Here is an 8,759-nt window from a genome sequence, read left to right as displayed (position 1 = left end):
TGCTACTGATGCAGAAGTTACTCCTTCCCATGTATTTTCAATCCTTAGCACAGCCGGGAGCATGACACGGCACATTGTACTAGTGATTTTTTTCCTGCCTGTGTGAATGGTGTTCAGTTTTTCTTGCATTACACATGTAGCTATAATGTTTTGCTTTCGTATGTAAAGGTGCAGCAAACAAACCCAGACTTGTGGGCTGCGCTGCATTAATCCATTAGGCTCTGATTTTGTCCTGTTTTGAAATACAGACATTCATTTAGGTTATACTCTTGGATGAGTTTTTGTTGCAGGTTTTTGATTTCCCTCCCCCAGTACACTGACACCGAGAGGTAACAGGGACATCTCTGGTGCGGAATTGTCATAACTCCTTGTTGCAACAAAACCATCACACAGAGCAGTTGCTCAGGGTTTGGTCCTGCATCTCCGCTGGGAAACTGGAAACACCAGCAATTTATTTTCTTTTTTTGGTTTTTTGTTTGTTTTTGTTAAATACATCAGCAAGTAGAGGCCATAAAGAGTATCCTAGTTCTTACATATGTGTATGTTAATATTATATATAAATATTATAGATGGCAGTATATGATTGGGATGTAACAATATCTTACTTGATTATTGGGGGGGAAAAAAGAGAGAGAGAAAAAAAAATGGGGAATAAAAGTTCCCAGCTCATGAGTTCAAGTTAAATGCCAGTGTGGTGTGCTGACAAAAGGGCCTGAGTGCAGATAGATTAAAGCTGCAGTGCGTGTCTGTACAGGCAGAATCCAGACTCCAAGCCGAGCTGCGTCGGTGCTGGATGCCGGGAGGCCAGAGCCTGACGGCCGCCTGTCACTGTGGGGCTGCACAAGTGCTAATTGCTGCCTTGAAGCAACTGGGATTTCATTCTGCTCTGCAAGGCGCTCGGCTGCGTCAGCCTGTCTGGAAATCCACAGTCTTTATCCCGCTTTTGACGAGAACCGTTCGCTGGGTAACAAGACATTAACTGGACCATGGAATGGGCCATGAGGCCATGAAGTACAAAAAGGCAATGAAGAGGTTGAAGGGTACGTTCATTTGGATTTTCTAAGACACTTAGGTGTGGCAATAGTATTCTTACAAAATTTCATCTTAATCTTAGCATCCCTTATAAAACCTGCTGTCTTCACAGTCATCTTTTTTGGTTTCCTTAAGTGGTGCTTTTTTTTGTTTTGTTTTGTGTTTGGGCACAATCTGATGTAAAACATGTTACTCTAGAAGAGGTAATGACATCACCATTAAGCCTTTGATAAAGGAAATCATTTTGGACACATGGGGAAATTCTTGTAAAGCTTTATCTGATTTCCAATGTATCTATTTTATGCATATAATCTCGGAAGTTTTCTTACTCTAGTGTATGAAAATGGCTGTCTATGCGTTTGAGTCTGTGCAATACAAAAGAAAAATACTCTTAATATCTGAAATGCCAACAGTTCGGGAAAGACGATAGTATCACATTAATATTCTATTTCTGTAAAGTACTGTTTCTCTGACAAGCCATTCAGTTGGATTTGTATTTTCTTTTTGTGTTGGAAGACAGATGGTTTTAGTATTGCATAGTAAAATATTTAAAGTCTAAGATAATAGCTCCACTTTATTTTATACAGTTCAGAATATGAACTTTATATATAAATTCAGTCTGGAATTTCAGATTTCCTTTGCTATGAGCTAGATGATAAAACTTTCTCGGTTATGGTGGATACGTACAGGCACCAGAAAGTTCTGCGTACGACATGCTATTTGAATTTCACACACTCTTTTTTTAAAATTTTTAATGATGTCACACAGTGATTACACATGCATAACTAAATAGAAAAAACCCACTCAGGTAATTCTGTATCACTGCAAGTCATTTTCCATCTTTGATTATTTTGCTCTGCCCATATTATGGAACATTTTATGCAGTTGATTTTTAGACAAACAAGGACACTTGGATTTTTTTTTAAGTCAGTTTTGAGGCATTGAAAAGTATTAACAGGTAACACAAATGGCATTACTCACCCTTCACTTTATTTTGAAGGGGGGAAGGTTGAAGGCACCTCTGAGATCCAGGAGGATGAGGCAGCACTCTCCTGGAGTTTGTGACCTTCCTCACTTCTTGAATAGAATTTGCAAGCGGGAGACTGTTCTACGTGCTTCTCATAATAAAGGAATCGAACTCTCCCTAGGGCAGTATTTAGGGTTTTGTCTTATTTAAACTCAGGAATTCCTAACATGATTCATTCCTAATAGTGCCAGATGTAAACAAAGTGTGCTTGTCTGGGAGAGCAAGCTTGGCTGTAAAACGTATCTCTTTTTCAGATGTAGAAGTATTGTCAATGTTTTTACTTAACCTAGTGTAAGAAGTGTTCCTTTTACTTCTTGTCTGATATTACTCATTAATGACTTTATATTCAGCTTTGTACATTTTCCTGTACTCACTGTACTTGCTTGGTAACGCTTTGCTTATTTACAGAGGCTTTCTTCCATTAGAAATAACTTTTATTTAAAAAAAAACAAACACAAAACCTCTTTGAAGTTTCTGATGCATCTGAGGCTGTACAGATGGTAAAACCATTTTTTTATCTTGTTCACTCACTAGGTTAGAAACATTTTAGACAGTGGAATTAGAAGCTGTTGAGACACAGAAGAATTTTGTTGCTGCAGACCTTTCTCTCATTGCCATACATAAACATTCATTACAAGAGGCTTGTGATGTCTCTGCACCTACTAGGGGTTTTTTTTCTAACCTGCAATGAATGGTCTGAGCTGCTTAGATATTCCCCCCCCCTTTCTGTGTGTGTGGAAAAAGTCAAGCAGGAGATCAACATCTGCCCAGTTGTCTTTCCAGCTGGGAGGTGGTTAGAGTCTGTCAATGAGAAATGACTGCACTATTCAGGGGAAATGAATCGCCCTTTAACCAACCAGAGGAAACCACCAATTCAATGACACCCTGAAGGAAGAAGTGTGTGCAGTAACATTTCTTTTGTTAAATAGGACTGTTTCACGCACTGTCTTCAAAAGAGCATGTAAGCAGACGATAGCTAACTGCTTCCTAAACTCTGGCCATTTGCACTGCGGGATTTATTCTAGTCTACTTGGAATATTTCTTTTTAATGTGTTTTGCTCCTCGTACACTGCCATACGGGCTTTATGAGCAAAGTGATTCTTCCAACATCAGCATATTAAATTGGTTAATAGTGAACAAGAAGCACGTTAGCAGCTGCTTCTTACAACATCCACGTTTGGAAAAAAATCTTTTTACTTTGTTTCTAACTGTTGGAGATTAACAGCTTTAGGTATTTAAAAAGTGAACCAGTGAAGACAAGAGCTGCTGCAGTCCCACCCTGTCCTTCGGGAACAGTGGTAGGTCGTGGCCATGTCTGCGACAGATTGCTGACAATGGGAACTGCCACGTTCCGCTGCAACTGAGCACAGGTCTGTGACAATCCTGTACCCGTGTTTAAGTGACTCTGTGGAATAGCATCATAAAAACAGAAGTGAGCTTGTGGATCTTTTTGTAGCACTGTAAAATTAATTGCTTGACAAGGGTTACAAACTCTTGCAGAGGAGTGGCTCTATATAATCTCACCATTCTTTCCTGGAATGGAGGAAGGCCACTTGACTATAGGCAGAGTTCACTTTGCACTTCGAGTGACGTATAGATTTCCTGTGGCAAGTTTGCTTAGGTTATTGCCAGAAACCTCGCTCATTTTCCCAGAAGGCTTAGGAATTGTGTTCCCGGGGACATAAACTGAATTGCCTGCTGTCTTTTGTAAACTGAACCCAGTTAGTCTTGGCCCATTGCACTCTAGCGTGCGTTTCAATTAACTGGCTCTGGTTTCAGGCTTACCTGGCTGGTTTTAGCGCAGCAGTTCTCTCGGTGCCAAAGTGACTGTTACACCCCGTGATGTAGACGTCTTGCCGTATGTGGCAGCAGAACGGATGTGCACTGGCTGTGGAGCTGGTGCTATTTCTGTGAGCACTGTGGGCATAGGCTTTTATTTCACTGCACACGGACATCTCCAGTTCCCTGCAGTCAGTGCAGCCGTTGGAATGACATTCAAGTCATTTATTCCCACATTCTAATCTCCTTTCCGTCTGCTGCTCCGATCAACAGGCTGCTTGCACTAAGCTCTGTCCATGTGACAGCACTCCTGCCAGGAAACGGCTCCCAGCTTGTCCGGCAGCTCGGCTAGCGTGGTGAAGCACGAGACATGCATCCACTCTAGCTTCTTCCCTGCTGCTGGAGAGCGCTGTCCCCCGTTCCTCTAGAAGAGGATTCCTGCTGCTGCCACCGAAATCTGTCCTGACTCGTGCCACAGGATCCAATGGCTGTTGGGTATTCCACAGCTCTAACCACAGTCTGATTTTTGCCTCTTTGCTCATAAGAAGGGATTAAAGGTACAATGTAGCAGCACATGCTTCAGTACAGGTGAACGGAAAATGCAGCAGGTTTTGACAGCCCCCATCTATGTTTCTACAACAGATCTTTACTGGCTGCTGCGCAGGTCTGCTTCGTTCAGGTCTGTGCTTAGAGCTCCGGTGTGCAACAAATGAAAAGAGTCAGAAAATGAATAAAATTTTAACTGTAAAAGAGGCATTGAGGTTTGCAGCTGTGCAAACTGTGTGTTACAGACCAAAATCAGCCATCTAGTCCTCAAGTTACTCTTCAGAAAAAAATCAATCACAAGTCAAGGTAACTAGGTCTCTTTTTAACCAAATTTTATTGTAAATTTCTTTCAAAAGACATTCTAACTTTTTACAAATTATAAAATTTACAATTACAAAAGAAATCAGGATCATGATCATTAACTACAACACATCCAGTTTTGTGAAAAAATATATTCAAAAATTAAATATCAAAAGAAAGTTAAGTTCATTACTGAAAAAAAAAACTTTCATAAATTATTTTTCAGAAATGCTCAAGACACTGACAAAGTATTTTAACACTTTTGCTAGTACTGGCTTTGGGTGCTCGAAGCAAAAACATCTGCTCTGCTAATCCTGTAAAGCGACTGAGCAGGAGCCCTCCTGCTGCTGCCCGGGAACAGCAGGGATGCAGACAGACTCACTGCTTGCACTTTGCTGTTTTTTAGATGTCTTTACTGTTGTGGGTTTTGTAGCTTCTTGTTGCCTTTCAGGATATTTCAGTAGCTTAGTAATAGTCAGTTTTTACAACACAATTCTGGTTTTCTTCTGAAAATAATACAGGCTGGAGTAACATTGGTTCATTTAGATCCTGTTGCTGCCTTCATTTTTCTACAATTTAAACACAAAAAATGGAGTGGAGCTAAAAAGTGAAAGTACACGCCTCTCCTGGCAATGACCTGGAGGTTAATCAGGTCTGAGTTTCCAGAAACCCAAAGCATGTTCTAAGCTTGCTGTAGGTTTATTACAAGTCGTTACGGGATGAGGAAAAACACACCTACCTTTGCACTGAAGTAAAGGCTACACAGCAGGGCTCTGGCAGGACGTGGGGTGCTCTGCCCCGGGCTTCCGGACCAGCCTGCTGATGCCGCCCTGGGGTCTGCGAGTCCTCGCTCACCAGGAGATAACCCCACCCTTAAGACAGGGACAGACTCAGACCAAGGGTAAATCTTTGTTTCTCCAGAGACACAGTAACCAGCCCAGCGTCTGGGGCCTGCCCCTTCAGACCTGCTCTCCCCAAAAAGCTCTGCCTGCCTCGTTTGTTTGTTCTCCTGTTGCACAAATGCTGCTGAGCAAAACTCCACACCCCCTTTTCCTAAGGTATGCAGTTTAACTAGTCCCACTGCAGGAAGGTGACTGGGCAGCGTAACTGTCTCTATTCTGAAAGTATATTAGACCTTTCTAAATGGCATCTAGAAAATACACAGAGCAAATCATTCATATTAGAAGTAACAGCAGTGTTATTACCAATAAATAAAGAAAAGCGCTAGCAAGCTCCCCGAACTGAAGTTAGGTCATTTCTTGCTTGATCAGGACTATGTCCAGCTCCTTTCCAAACTATAGCCAGGGTGGGATCACCACTTGCTCTTTCAGCTGTTCCTCAGTTTAGAGGCAAGGTATCTTTCTTACACACAAAATACTGTCTTGTCTCCCAATGGTTTGGGTTTTTTTTATTTTCCAAAATTTTCATTCTTCATCTTTTACCAGCAGTTGCATGCGTGCAGAAGACCTGGTCTTAATCTGACAGACCTGATCAGTAGTTTTGTACTCTTCCCTTTGCTTAGAATTACAGAAAAATTTACAGCTACAGTAAAAAAAAATAAATATCCAAGAGCAAAACCGAATAGCATTTTCTTCTGGTGGCGATTAGCTATGGTGGGCAGATTCACACCCTGCTTATTAATAGTATTTTGGAGATTAAAAAGCAGATACTGTTTTCTAAAGTATTTGTCATTGATAGTTGTAGTAATTATCCTGAAACACTAATGATTTTAGACCTTACTTGGCCTGCTGTGCTGCATTTCTTTCCACAGGCTCTGCCACATTATGCTAAAGAAGTAACACACTCAACAGCTAAAACAGTAACAAAGGAGAAGTAAAGCCACAAAATAAATATTGTTTTTAGGGCAATGTGGAAGATGAATGCTGTGTCTCAATACAACACAAAAGTCGTGTTAAAGGTCACTCTATTAGTTAACTAAATTCCACTCTTCTGTATTGACAAGCCCAAACCCGTCTGTCCCAAGGTGCGGGTCTTGAAATCTCTCCTTCTCCCCTCCTCACACAACCAAGTACCACCTGGTGTTCAAACATTAAATCTCTTACTAAGGCCGCTCTGTGGTCATGCTGCCTCGTGCCAGCCCCTGACCTGGCGCCAGCCCGCTCTGGGTGGAGGGCAGACGCTACAGCTGTGAACAGACGGGGAAAAATGTCCAGCCTGCTAATACCGGCCTTGTTGCAAAGTCTGATCAAAGAAAGTGATCATTTTTTCATCATACAAACATCCTCCTTTCACAAAAGTTAATACTGTAACTGGCAACTCAGTCTTAGGAAGGCACTTAAAATATTGCCATGGTTTAGTGTAGTCTCAGGAACAGATTTAGTAGAAGCATCTAATAGAGCAGAGTGGTACTTATCCTCTGGCAATGTAACGCTAACTCTGGCCTAGCTATGGAAGGACAGCAGCAGCTCCGGCCAGTCACCTGTCTTAGCTTTGCAGAGGAGGCACAGGCACGTGTTTTTTGAAACAACCACATTATTGCTTAATACAGGGGGGTAATTCCCATTAATTAGACCTGCCTCACTTATTTGCATGGTGCTGTGTACGCTGACTGCGTGGCAGTGACAGTTCCGAGGGCCATGAGCCCCTGCCTGACTGCGGGCGAGGCAGAAGCAGTAAGGCTGAGCAGTGCACAAACAGCCCGGCCGCCTCTCTTGCCGGTGACACGCGGTGTTGCATTATTAGCAGGTCTGCATACCCTCCCGCTGCTGCCACAGCCCCCGCGTCCTTCACTGGCCCCTCCAGAACTTTTGTTTCCTGCCAGACTTTACTGCTCTTGTTGGCAGACCAAGTTTATACAAATCTCTTACGGGATGAGCTGCAATAACCAAGCTCATTCAAGCAGTTGACTCTTACTGCCAAGTAACAGCAGGCAGTTGCCTGTAGCCTATGAAGTAGCTTAAAGCAGTACAGACCTGTCCTACAGAAGCACATCTCAATACCTACGACAGAGACACTGCAGCAGTTCCACGATAGTTAAAGGATGACACGGCACCTGCTGTGTGACCCCAGTTCTTATATCAGCCTCTCGGTCGGTGGCATCTTGATGACGTTCCACATTTCCACTCGAGCCCCATCTTTTTCTTGGCGGCTTGGGCTGTATGTTCCCTGAGTTGCTCTCCTCCTCTTCATGGCAATCGCCGTGGCTGCAACAACTGCAAGGAGAAGGGCAGCCCCTGCAGCCCCGACTGCTCCCACAACGGAGGAGTTGCTAAGACGTGCCCACACTGGCTGCTGCGGTAGAACAGTGTGTTACTCAGAGCTTCCACGTGGACAATGCTGCATTTCACATCCTCATCCCCATCCCCAGCGCCTCTCTCTAAGCTGCACTGTGCAGACAGCAGTGCCAGGCAGGAGCTTCCCCCCTTTCACTGTCCCCTCCACCTCACACAAGAGCCCAGGGAATACAGAAGCAGTCTGGCCACCCTTTTCCTGCTCCCCTCTCCCCCCCCCCACAAGCCGCAAGTTCAGCATTTGCCAACAGGCACTGCCAAGAGCTCCAGCGCTGGCCCACGAACCCACAGAGGTCTGCACCTTTCCTGTGCGGTACCCGTGGGAATGTCTAACAGAGACCACTTCATAAAACATTGATTGGTACAAGGATTTCGGTAATTCCCGACAATTCCCTGTGACACGGTGGCTGTCACAGGGCAGGAGTTCACAGCTGCTGTTGCTGTTGAAGACTGACTGCTTGTGAAAACCTCATACACCTGAGCTGAGAAAGCTTTGAGTGTGTTTCAGTTGTTGACAAAAACAGAACAGTATATACAAACCAATCATAAATACCCTCTATACAATGCTCCTTAGAAGTATATATAGATCTTAATCTGGAAATTAGTGCCTAATTTAACCTGCCTTTTAAAGCAGATTTAACTATGCCATTGTTGCCTGAAAGGTGGGCTGGAGCCAGAGCAACTTCAAAGCAGGTGCACCTCAACAGCTCCTGCTGAGGTGAGCATATGGGGCAGCCCATGGGGCAGGAAAGAAGGGAGTAAAGAGGCTCACTTTGAGCCAGGGGTGTGCAATTGACTCAATTCACTGAACCCAGCTAGAACAG

Source organism: Gavia stellata, chromosome 24 (genome assembly GCF_030936135.1).
Source record: "Gavia stellata isolate bGavSte3 chromosome 24, bGavSte3.hap2, whole genome shotgun sequence".
Taxonomy (NCBI): Eukaryota; Metazoa; Chordata; class Aves; order Gaviiformes; family Gaviidae; genus Gavia; species Gavia stellata.
The sequence above is the reverse complement of the archived record's forward strand: the minus strand, read 5'-3'. Positions refer to the sequence as shown.